Raw genomic sequence first — 14,003 nt, 5'->3', positions numbered from 1 at the left:
CATTACGTATTCATGATTTGAATCCTGGGTTGTGTGAAATCTCAGAAATGCACCCTAGACAAAGTGAATCTGTGAACTAAGGTGTAGGTCTATTATTATTATTATTAGATTATGTTGTGGTGATCCTCGGGTTGAGATGGGTGTTCATACTGGAGTGCAAAATTAAAACCAATGGAAGATGGACAAGAAAAGTTCAAAGCCATCAGGTCCTCAGAAAAAAGAGAAAAGAAGAGGAGGAGAAACAAGAAAAAAATGTTGTCCGGACCAATGACCTGTCTCCGCCTCACTCAAGTACCGACCCGAGTCATCAGTCCTGAGTCTGGACAGTTGCAGTCTGATTCGTCCTTCTCTGAGGGCGTCTTTGTCACTCTGGACTCGTCCTGAAAACTTTTCATCCTGAGACTCTGACACCTCAACACCTTCATGAACATCATACAGGATTAAACGTTTAACTACAGTTATCAGTTCACAGAGGATGTTGAGAGTTTTGGTGGATCTGTCAGGTCTGGTGGTGAACGTCCACTCCAGTGTGATGTTGTGGTTCTCCTCTGCCTGATAGCAGGTCTGTGTCACATTGACTACAAATGATCCTGTTGAGGAGACAGAGAGGGAAAGAGAGGAGCAGACACACTGAGAACTGGAACAAATCTGTTGTTGAGCTTTATTTGGAGTTCATAAAGTGAAGCTGTAAACTAACCAGAGACACAAGAGGTGAGGATGATGAGCAGCAGGATCCTGCAGATCATCTTCTCCCTGTGAGAGGAGACAGAGGTGAAGAGTCATCAACACATGAGGTCAAAGGTCAGGCAGTGCAGCTAGAAGATGGAAAATCTGACTTTATTCACTCATTTCAAGATCTGCAAACAAACACAAGGAGAAACTGCAGAAATATCAAAGCAGGCTTAAAATCATTTAGAAACAGTTTTGTAGTTACAGAGTTTGTCCACCAGGAGAAAAAAAAACAATTTTTGTGTTCTTCTTATAAAAAATTAACCTCAAACTGATGCCTCATGCAAATATAGCACAGTGTTACCTCATTACTTTTATAGGAATGATCACAATACAAAGAAACTGTTTCTCCAAGCTGACAGTAAAATATAAAGCGTAACTCATAAAATCTGCCTCTGTGAGTTCTCACATTACAGTGAAATCAGAAATGACATCATCACTTGTTCAACTTTGTAAAAAATGACGATCGATTGATCAAAGAGAGAGAGAGAGGAGAAAAGAAAGACAAACTGTCTGAAAGTAAACCATGCAAACAGTCTGTATTTCACTGTAACATCAGCTGGTAAAATAATAACATTATATTTAATGATAATGAGAGCAGAGATTTCACTTTAAACACTCTCAGAGACGTTTGACATAAAAAAAGAGTTACAGATAAAATACTTACTGATGCTGTCTGCTCTTCTTTATACCCACATTCTGCACACACGAACATCCACGGACAGATTTCACTCACTGAGCTGGAGCCACCAAAACGCATTTATACATGGTTGGTGGAAAGCTGACGCAAATTCATCGTGTATATAAGCGCTCTGCTGGCTCCAGCTTAGTCAGTGAAATCTGTCCGTGTATGTTGGAACACTAGTCAGTCTATATAATTTGCTACAACAGGGAACTCCAGCGCAGTCCGTATAATTTGTCCGTGTCTATATTGGTGTTTTACAGCAGGAAGTGTTTACCTAACAACCATTTTCACATTTCTGCTTCAGCTTAGTTTTTGCTTCAAACTCGTTTCACGTATTAACATTTTTTTATTTTTCCGGACTTAAAGAAAATGTTTGATTCCAGATGAATCGACTCTCGTGTTTCCTCCTTTTTACTCGGTGTGAATCAAAGCCGTTCATGTTTTACATTAACTTGTTTTTCTTGTGTTTCTGATCAGTCTTTAATTTCTAGCCAGCAGCTTCTTCCTCCTCTGAGTCTTTCTCACTGCTGCTGACAGTCACTTCGTTCTTCAGCTGATCATTAAATTATTAATGTGAACAACAGGGACAGCTCGCTGCTCGCTCTCTTTAAACTGGTGAGTAAAAACTGCGGGAGATTTGGCTCTTTCTATTTTTCATGTTCAGTCCTTTAAAACACCTTTAATGTTAAAATATAAAACTCAGCAGGATTTCATGTTAGAATTTTTTTCAACCCATCTACTTCCGCTTATCACTTTATTCCGGGTCTGGAGCCTGTCCCAGCTCTCTTTGGGCGGAAGGCAGGATACATCCTGAGCTGGTCGGGACTTCTTAGTGATCCAGAGGAAGCCCATTAATTAAACTATTATTAAACCAGCTTTTATATTTTGACTCTGGTCCTTCGTCAGCTTTTGTTTGGACCAATCACAGCTGTGAAGTTTTGAAAATTTAAAGTGCGCATTGAGGAAACAGAAGAGCAGTTCAGTCCTTGAACCTTTCAAACAAATAAAATCTTTATTCAGAGTTTAAACTCAGTGTTGCTGCTTCCTGTGGATATTTATTTAGGTCTTAGAGGGAAATCTGTTCCAACTCAGTCCTGAAATGTGTTTTTATCTCAACATTTAAGCATCCTTCTTTGTTTTTGTCACGACTTCTGATGCAGTATTGAAACACATCATGTTATACGCTCTTACTTCGTGGATGGAAAAATGTTTGTTCAGTGAATGATTTTCAGCTGATTCTGAGAAACACAAACACTACTCCCCTACAAGAAAAAAAAGAAAAAAAAGAAGAAACGTTTTATTAATTTTAATTTGTTTAAAAGAAGTCCGACTGATCAATAATCAATAATAATAAAACGAGTCAGCCAGGAGTGAAATGTTGGTGATAATCCCTGAAAGTGCAGCAGGTCAAAGTAAAGCTGCAGGATCGTCTGTAAACTGTGGTGATGTTTGCAAGAAACTGAAAATATGATGGTGTCTGTAACAGAGCAGGAAACAGTGAGCTTACAGCGCCACCATCTGGACAGACAGCCTCATTTCAGCTCAGACGCTGAGTGTTGATGTTCAAACTGCAGCATTTCTGTGATTCTTTGAATGTTACTTTGTACATTAGGTGAAGCTGTTGCTGCTGTGATGCTCCTCCTCTATAACACTCATAAGTCAGCATATTACTGTGATATATACACTGTTTGCACCTGTTCTGTTTATTTCCTGTATTTACCTCTGAATCTGTTCACACAGATGATTCCTGTGATGAGAAGCTGTTATCAAATGATTTATATTCTCTATGAACTTTTCTGTGATAGAAAATGATTCAAACTAAACTCAGTAAAACACTTTGTAACTCTGTAAACACAAATGTGACTCTATTATTTCCTACAGTGTTAAAGTTGAATCAATGCAGAAAATCAGAGTTTGTCCTGACTGTCTGAGCATGGAGGGATTGTGTTTTCCAGATGTGTTCCAGATGCTGCTGTTTGGTTCATATAGTTATTTCCTTCCATGAATCCAACATGTTAATGTTTGAACGATGGAATCAGTCACTCAGTGAATGTTTTCAGTCCACTGGGACCTTGTTTGGTCTCCATGTAGAAGAGCTGAGGTTCCTGTGATGATCCTGTTCTGGAAGCAGAATAAAGTCCAGCAGGTAACCAGACAGCAGCTCATCTTTGTGTCCTTCACACTCAAAGTTCATGTCAAGTGAAAGCAAAGCATCACTTCCTGTAATTATAACTGAATGCATGTCATAGTTGTGAGACTAGTTGTTGTTTGTTGCTCCACTTAAATAGTCTAAAGTGTTTTTCTAACATTAAATCAGATGCATCACATGCTGTATTATACTGTAGTTTACTGATTCTTTGCATCAGCATTTTACTGGAATAACAATAAAACAAATCTAATCTAATCTGAACATCAGAAAAATTGCATGCACATTATACATGTTCAGTGTAATATAACGAACATCGTGCTGCTGTATTTATCAGTGACTTATCCTGACTCAGGTGTGGTGATCAGGTGCAAGCACACTCTGGGTTTGTAGCATTTTTGTTTGTATTTGTAAGATTGTATATTTATTATGTATTTTTAAGAAATAAAACAATAAACAGTCATAAGAGAGACAACAGGCTCAGAGTCCTCTTGTCTCATTGGAGAGTTCTGTGATGTCACTTCCTCTCACTCTCCAGTTTAGGTAGCAGCTAACTGCTAACAAACCTACTGATCCAGTGCTTTGACAAATTTAGATTTCATCCACTTAAGTTGAGCAGAGAGGAGCTCACTGTGTGAAAAACAAACAGCATCGCTGCTCGGTGAATGAAACTCAGAGTGGAAAACAGTTTGCATTATCTGATCTTCCCACAGCAAAACGTCACTAATACCACAAAGATTATATTATGTTCAACACGCTCAGTCATTTGTATTTTTATCCTTAATGTTTGCCAGAAAGGAGGACAGCTCCAGTCATTTTCAGGATATATTTAGGTACAAGACGACCATTACAGCAGGAAGAATACAAACAATAAACAACATAAAAGAATAATTTTCACAGTGGAAGAATCTTTTAAAAAGACGTCTCATGCTGTTTACAGTGTAAGCTTCAGTTTTCATGACCAACCAATGAAAAACAAACAAACAAACAAACAAACAAAGAGAGCCTTGTACAAATTTAACAAAGGTTTTTATTAAAAGATTTCAGGACATGGCACCTGTGAGCTGTACAGGTATTTCTCTTTTTCATTGTCCCTCACTTATGGGTACAAACATGGTATAAACACACTATTTCTTAAGGCTTGTGCTGTGCAATAATGGTTTCCTGCCACATAAAGCAAAGTGTAGCATGGTGTGACATTGATAGAAATGCAGAATGACAAACTACAGCACAGGACATGCAGAGTGCAGCGATCAGCTCAGCACAAATTCTGTCTCATTTACTCAACCTGGCAGTCAGCTCAGGGCGTGCTCTTCCTATGTGAAAAGGGCTTTAAGAATAAGTCTATGACATACATGATGTATACATATATAATCACTGAAACCAGCTAACTAATACACAAACAGAGCTTCTTTTATGCCTTATTTGTAGGTGATCAGCACAGACAGGGACCTTTCCCATGTTAGGTGAATGTGCTGATCACCACACTCACAGGTCTTTTTCTAGCTCCATATTTTCATTCTTGGACTTCACTGCAGGAGCTTGAGATGAGACGTTTTAACCCCACCTGCTTTTAACCCAGGTTCTTCTGATTGGCTTTGCTTCAGAAAAAGGATTTCACAGCAGCTGGGTGGACTTTTGTGCAGTCACAGCCGTGTGTTTGAGATGGCCAAGACTGAAAGTAGATTATGTTGATTATTATTATATGTTATAGGTGATACTGTGCTGCTGTTCTGTGTCCACATTTCTGTATAGGCAGATGTAACCCAGTGTTAAAAATGGGATTAAAAGTATAAATATTCATACTCTCACAATGGGAATAAATATTGATAAAAACAAAGTTAAAATATAATAAATACTGATAAAAAGCATGTAAACATAAGTTAATTAATGTGTACATATGTATATGTAATATATAAATGGTGTGGGGGCAGGACTTAGTCCTGTAGAGTGTGTTTGTCAAATCCACTGAGCAACCAATCATTGGCCGGTCTGACCCTCCCCCAGTCTGCGCGCTGCTCAGACACCTGTGTGTGCCTTCGTGTGCCAGTGAGATACGCCAGAGACACAGACAGTGAAAGATCAGTTTACCCGTGCAGCGAAGAAGCTAGCTGGATAGAGAAAGTCCTTTTTTCGGCGAGAATAATAAGAGTGATACTGTATTCCAGAGGCCGTGAGCCAGCGTGAGCACTGTGAAGCCCCGTGTAGCATTTGTTGCTTCACATGGTCAGGTTTTTTCCCTTTGCTTATTTGGATTGGATTGGGTTTGAGGACCTGAGAAGAATCGAGAATCCCTTTTCCAGTACTGGATGGCGAGCCCAGCCCGAAGAGCCGGATGAACTGGTAGATTGTAACCCGACTGGTTACAAACACACTGAGTGACTATTGAACATTGAAAGACTGAAATTGACTTTAAAAAAGACACAAAAGACAATATATCCTTGAGTCGACCATTTGTGGGGTTTATTTTATTTTGTTTTCAAGAAGCGCGCTCTACTTTTGTTAAATGTGCACAACTTGCTAAACTTTAATAATTGCTAATAAATGCGATTGTGTTTTCTACACCTACTGTGTACAAGTACTCTGTTGTCATACATCCTTGGCTCCTACGAATCTAGAACCTGTCTGATCTGGTCCATATTTCCCTTCTGTCCTCGTACTGTGGTTAAAGGTAACTATACTGCCGCACTACATGCAAAGAAGGCAAGAAGTAGCACTAAGAGGTCTTACATGCCCATTACTAGTATTGCACCACCAGTGTTAATGGGCATGTAAGACCTGCTAGTGCTACTTCTTGCCTTCTTTGCCACTGGTAATTCATAGATTCATTACATAAGTCATCTTTTCAGGATTAATAAATGTGAAAATATATGTGTTTACATAAAGTAATTTTAAGTCACCTCTCACTTTAAGTATGCAAATGCAATAGTAGCATGAAACCCTGTGTGAGAGGGGAGGAGCATGGACAGAGAGGTTATGAGTCTCACGGTTTTCTGACTGTGTGCACAGGTAGTTCTGGATAACTGCTATTTTCTGGAACTTTCATGCTTATTTAGGAAGGAGTTCATTGTTACATCTTCAGTTTGTAATAAATAAACAGTCTTCAAATCATAATGCAACTGGAAGCATTTCTTTTGGAAACCAGGAACACGCGTCAGCCATAGACTCCCCTTTTTTGAACTTGGTTTATTGGAAATTACCCCACATTACTGTTGTTCAATCTCACTGTACAAACACAGCAGCTTCATACTTTGCAGCCAGTAACAGACGAACACTCAGTTATTTTATTTATACAGCTGCTGCCTTTGAATCCACAAAGAAAACAGATTCAAATAAAACAGAAACAAACACTATAACATAAACACACTGATAGAGTAAAATATTATAAACACTCAAATACTTACTCCTAATGTCTCCTCGTTTCAAATGGAAGCTTTCTCTTTGCTTCAAAGACTTGATTTATCGTTGTTGTGCATGATGACTCGCTCTTCTTACTGACTGAAACAAACTCTCTGCTTTAAGGTTCACATGTTCCTGTCAGTGATCAGGTGATCAGACAAATTCCAACATCCCTGTTTGATTTTCACTTCTCCTTCAAGTTACATCTGGATCAACTCAGACTAATAAAGTGTTTGTGGATCCAGAAACTGTTTAAACTGTTTAAAGAGCAGAATTGATCTTTAACTGTAAACTTAAAATCCTCAGAAATGAAACTTGAGGTGAAACTGTTTTATTTGAATCTTCATTAATCACACTCAGTGAGAACAGGAACATCATCTGGTGTCCTGATTGTTGAACTTGATCAGAGATGTTAAAGCAAACAGGTGTGAATCAGGTGCTGCTGTCAGGATGTCTGCAGTCTGAATCACTGTCAGTTATCTCTCACATTTCCTCGCTTTTAAATCCAGAGCCTTTCAGGCCCCCCCCCCCCCCCCCCCCCCCCCCCTTTATGGAGGTTTTTACCCTAAACCTACCAACGGGGTCATGGTGGGAGATTGTGTTTTCCTACTAATTGGGAGTCGCAAGTTTTTGATTATTTGTTGTTTTATGTTTAGTAATATTGTTTTTGTTTTTTGTTTTTTCAAATCTGAGGGGATGGTTACTGCACATTGTACAAGTCATGAGTGGTGTAGGTAAAATAAACATTATCTCAATCAATATCAACGGTCTGGGGAATCCGGTTAAAAGGAGTAGGTTGTTATCTAAATTGAAACGACAGAAGGCGCAGATTATATTCATTCAAGAAACTCGTATGTCAAAAGAAGAACATGAAAAATTTAAAAAGTTTGGCTATATAAATTCCTTTTACAGCTCATGTAAGAATAGCAGACGAAGAGGAGTTATAACTTTAATTTCTAATACGGTAAATTGTGAAATGTTAGAGGAAGTCTGTGACAAGGATGGTAGATATGTTGCTGTTAAAGGGAAGATTAATAATAATGTGGTATCTCTGATAAATGTGTCAGATCACAACGCCATACACTTGACTATTCACTTATATAATCAGAATAAGAAATCATTGTGGAAATTAAATACTGGTATTCTTAACAATGAATCTGTGGTACAAGAGATTAAAAAAGAATTACAAGTCTGTATTGCTGACAACAAGGATGAACAGATGGATCCAACAATAATTTGGGATTCTGTTAAATCAGTAATCCGAGGGTATCTGATATCAAGGACTACCCATTTCAAAAAAATGAAAAAGCTCATACAATTCAAATTAGAACAACAATTAAGGGATTTAGAAAAAAAACAGCATACAGATTTGAGTGCCGACTTGGCTGAAAGCATTAAAGATGTAAGAAAACAACTAAGCGATCTGTCTATGGAGGAAATAGAAAAGAAACTGAGATTCACAAAACAAACATTTTATGAGTCTGGTTCCAAAGCAACCAAAGTACTGGCTAAACGGTTAAAATCAATACAAATAAGTAATGCAGTTAATAAGATTAGAGATCCAAACACCAAGGAACTATTATATGAACCAATACAGATAAAAAATGCCTTTCAAAAATATTATAAAACATTGTATAATCAACCCGACCAGAAAAACAGATAAGAAATTGAAGAGTACTTGGATCAGTTGGACCTTCCTTCTATTGGGACAACTTAAAATGAATTTTTAACTAAACCAATCACTAAGGAAGAACTGGATAAGGCAATAAGGAGAATGAAATCTAATAAAAGTCCAGGGAGTGATGGGTATCCCAATGAGTGGTATAAGACTTTTAAAGAGGTTTTGGCTCCTATTTTGATAGATTCTTTTAACTGGACATTAAAACACGCTAAAACTCCACCCTCTTGGAAAGAGGCGATTATATCAGTCTTACCAAAAGAAGGTAAAAACAAGGAAAACTGTGACTCTTATCGCCCAATCTCTATCTTAAATGTGGATTATAAATTATTTACATCCATAATCACAAGACGCTTAGAGCTGTTTCTCCCAGATCTGATGGATGAAGACCAGACAGGGTTCATTAAGGGGCGACAGACACAAGATAATATACGACGCACATTGCATATAATTAATGAAGTTAATAAAGAGAAAATCCCAACAGCCTTAGTGAGCTTAGATGCTGAAAAGGCCTTTGATAGAGTCTCTTGGATATTTCTTTTTGCTGTTTTGAAGAGAATGGGCTTTAACAGTATCTTCATCGAGTGTATACAATCCTTGTACCACAGGCCATTGGCTAGAGTTAAAATAAATGGAGACCTAAGAGACAGTTTTGAGCTCTTCAGAGGAACCAGGCAGGGTTGCTGCCTGAGTCCAGCCCTTTTTGCTCTGTATATCGAGCCTTTGGCTCAGTATATACAGCAAAGTGTAGACTTAAAAGGGGTTTTAGTTTCTAAAATTGAACAACGAATAGGTCTCTTTGCAGATGATATAATTATATACCTACAGGATCCTGACACGACCTTTCCTCAGTTGATTAAAGCATTAAAATATTTTGGCAAAAATTCAGGATATAAACTAAATATCGTAAAGACTCAAGTACTCTGTCTGAATTATTTCCCCAAAGAATCAATTCAAAACGAATATAAATTAAAATGGGACTCAAATAAGATCAAATATTTAGGTGTCTATCTAACTAGCGAAATAAGTACACTATACGAGGCAAATTATGTAAAGATTAGTAATACAATCCAAAAAGATTTGATTAAATGGGTTCCGCTTGTCATGGATCTTAGCTCAAGAATAGAGGTAATAAAAATGAATGTGCTTCCCCGACTACTGTATCTATTCACTTCATTGCCAGTCCATATACCAGATGCACAATTTGGTAGATGGGATAAATTAGTTAGTAGATTTATTTGGAAAGGGACAAAGCCAAGAATAAGATTTAAAATACTCCAATTAAGAAAAGAAAAAGGAGGACTTGCCCTCCCGAATTTCAAGGAATATTTCTATGCAGCCCAGCTGAGATATGTTGTTTACTGGTGTTCACCGGATTACACCTCAAAATGGAAGCATATGGAGATAAATTATTGCTTATCATATCATCCACAAGCAAGATTGGGAGAAGAAACTATCCAGTCTACGAACACAAATCTCATTACTGAATTCACTATTAAACTCTGGTGGATTATAGTGAAGAAATATAGAATTATAGAAGACTGTAAATTGCTGATTTGGCCTGCATATTCTCGAAAATTCCAAAGTGGACAATGGGATAGTACATTTTTAAGATGGGTCAATAAAGGAATTACAGCAATGTGCACATTAATAGACGGGACAACATTCAAATCCTTCGAGAATCTACAGAAACAATTTGGACTGGATAAATCAGATTTATTTAGGTATTTTCAATTAAGACATTTTTACAATACAGTAATTTCTCCAATTAGGAAGAAGTTCTTGAGAGAAGGAAGCCATATAATAGAAATAATAACAGGTGTAACTGTTGGCATGATGACATTGTATATAATTTGGATTATTTCTTTATCTCGTCAAGATCCATGTCATGATTGTAAATTATTTAAGCTGTACATTACTTTGTTTGTTTTTTGTAGTCAACGTTTTGGTGCTTTTATTTTGAAAGTCAAGTTCGCTTACAAGTTGCGCTAGTTTCCTCTTTGGGTAGAACGAAGAAAAACACCTGTAAGCGCGCAGAAAGGATGGTTTTTATTGAAAAACATGTTAAGTGGACTTTAACTACACACGGTTAAAGGAAACCTCAGAAGAACGGCGGCTAATTCCCTTTTTGCAGCATGCAGCCAACGAGGTATTTATTTATTTATCGTGTTTGTTGTACAGTGTTATTACTGCTGTGTCTTATGCTGAGTTTTATTTTGTTAATGCTGTATAGTTTTCACGGTGGCTTTGGAGAGAAGTCTTCAAATAAACCAGTGACAGAAAACCACTTGCGTCTGGCTGTGCTTCGAGGGAATTATAACAGGTGCATATAAAAATCCTCCATCAAGAATTTTATCGAAATTATATAATGGCCTGCAAAATTTGAATAGGAATGAAACATTATATATCAAACAAAAGTGGGAATCTGAATTACATCTTGAGTTGTCAGAGGATGACTGGCGATCCGTATGTCTCACACAGCATAATTCCACCAGCTCTAGACGATGGAGAGAATATGGCTGGAAAAATGAGAGGGTTAGGGGTACTGAGAGGACAGACGCACGCTCCACTTGACTGTCGCGTCTCTCACCCTCTCTGTTTTTCACACAATGATATTATCCTATATCCTCACATTTGATTGGCCACAATATGGAGAGATTGGAGCACAGCTGAGCCACTGTGTGAGAGCTGAGCAGTGAAAGGAAACTAAGTGAGGAGCTGGCTCTCGCTCAGTGGGAGTCGACTCTTCTGATTCACTACAAAGCGCTCTCTAAGCACGGCTCTTAGAGCTGATGCTTTTGCAGATGACACATTATCGAACGTTATGTTGTGTGTCATGGATACTGTTGACTCCAAATCTCCCGACCACTATGTCGAGCTGAGACAGCGAGACTGAGACAGCGAGACCAAGACAAGACCAAGACCACGTAAAAGTGGTCTCGAGACCAAGACCTGTCTAAAAATAGCCAGCTCTCGTAAATATATGTATTTCATAAGGTGTTTTATAAAGTTGAGTATGTTTTTAGTTAAAATTAAACTTATAGAGCAACATTAAGATCATCAGTCCTCACCTGACAAGAAGCAGAAGAAGAGAAAATAGAGGATTTTCATTCTGACTTTAATCCTGATGCAGAAAAGTTGTTAAACTTCAGTTGTCGGACCATGACACACTGATACATCCAACCACTGCAGAGTCATCATAAAACTTCTGAAGATGGCAAACTCAACATGAACAATTTATAAAAGACTCCACAAAGCTGGGTGGGACAGGCCTTGAGGACACAGCACTCATCTGGTCTGGTCCAGCAGATGTGCTTGACTGGAGTCTTCTCCTTTGTCTTTTAGTGGAAGTGAATGATGGAGGAGAGGCAGCAATGGTGCAATGTGGAGAGGGAGGGAGAGAGAGTGGCATGGCTGTGGATTGCAGGCTGGCTACAGGTAAGTCAGCAGGGGGGTGAGCATTCACTGCAGTGTCGAATCTGTTGAAAACACATTCAAGTATCTGGCTCTGTCCTCACTGCCTCCAGCTCCTCTGTGTTTGGATGGCTTGAATCCAGTGGTTGTCTTCATGCCACAACTGTCTCATGCTGATCTTGGCCTTCAGTAACACCTGAACCGTTGTAGCCTCCTCTCTATCGCCCGCTCTGAACGCCCTCTTCTTGTTATTGAGGAGAGCTTTGATGTCCTTAGTCACCCACGGCTTGTTATTTGGGTAACAAATAATGTCCGTGCTGGGACAATGGAGCTGGTGCAGAAGGTTATGTAGTGAGTGACACACTCAGTAAGCCCACTGGTGTCCTCACCGTGAGGCCCACAGAGTGTCTCCCAGTCTGTCACCTCAAAGCAACTCTGTAGTTCCACTAAAGCCTCCTCCGACCACCTACTACTATACTTCTAGTGGTCACAGCTTCCCTCTTCACAATAGGCACATAGCAGGGGGTGAAACAGGGGTTTATATAAAAGCTAAAATACTAAAACTACAACCTTTAATATAAAGCTGCTGCTGAGCAAACATGGCTTATACATAAAAACACTTGAGGTCTCCCTCTGATGTATTTACCACCCCGTCGTAGATCAATCACAGTATCCTGAACTCTCATTGGTAGATGCTTGAATTGTTGTCGTGAAGTTCAGCCTGGATATCTTAAAAAGAAGGAAACTGATCTTCTTTTCAGGCACTTAGACTAACATGACCTGGACCCTTTAGCGCCCTCTGTAGTTGAACTGTGGAAGTGAAACAGAGCCACAGCCTGCACACACACAGTTTAAATAACTGTAGATTACAATATGATGAGAAATGAGGGCTGAAATGTGAGGAGGTTTCAGACGGTGCAGACTTATGGACGTATCATAGATTTGTATTAAATGTGGTTTATGAAAAGTTCATTACTGCTTTGTAGATTTGCCCTCATTAACATACTGTCTGACCTGCTGACTTACACAGGTCAGCTTCACTGTTTGATTCTGATAGCTGAGCTGACACAGGCTCTGTGATCTGCTGTAGTTTGTTAGAAATACTTTGACTCACAGAAAAAGCTGCTCAGCTCTTGTTCTGGACACATTTGGGAGAGAACCTGCCTCTGTGTGTAACAGCGCCCCCTGCTGCTCTTGATGATAAATGTGCAGATGCTGATTCTTGCTGTGACTGTTGATCCAACTGGAAGTTCTGTGGTTACAGGTCCAGCTTCCTCCTGTGAAACCTGTACTAGTGAGCTGCTGTTACAGACCACCAAGTTCTAATATCCAGTATCTCCAGGTCACATGTACAAAGCTGCAGTCAGTCACTGGAGACCTTAATATTGACTGGTTCTCACATACCAGTATTTAGCCACGTCCATGCTCAAGATTATTGTTGTGATCAACTCGACCGTAATAACAGAAAAATACTTTTAAAGAGGGATCAGAGTTTCTTTTTATTCCTGTCAAACATTTATCACATTTTTGTGGAGATGACTGTGTTTGAAAAATCTTTAATTTATTTACTGCCTCATATACCAACTACTACACCTGCTGCACCCTCTCACCTCTGATGGTGTTTCACGAAGAGAAACAACTGAAATGAACATAAACTTAAATGCAACATAAGCATCATGTCAGTGGCTGCCTTATCTGTATGTTTAGGATCATTATCCTCCTGCATTGACTAAAACTGAAGGACTGTTTGTTAACTTCAGTGAGAACTCTGACATTTCTAAACTGAAGTTTATTTATATAGAAGAAAGTGTTAACAAGCTTAAAAGTTGATGTGAGCAGTAAATAAAAGGGTTAAACACACAGTATCGCTCTCAAACTGCTCCTCTTCCTGGAGTGAAGCACAGCCTGATAACCTCCCTCTTCTTCCTGCTCTTAAACACAGCACCTCCTCT

This window comes from Mchenga conophoros, linkage group LG3 (genome assembly GCF_057382185.1).
Source record: "Mchenga conophoros isolate Kocher_MC1m ecotype Shallow Benthic linkage group LG3, M_conophoros_male_GT1.1, whole genome shotgun sequence".
NCBI lineage: Eukaryota > Metazoa > Chordata > Actinopteri > Cichliformes > Cichlidae > Mchenga > Mchenga conophoros.
The sequence above is the reverse complement of the archived record's forward strand: the minus strand, read 5'-3'. Positions refer to the sequence as shown.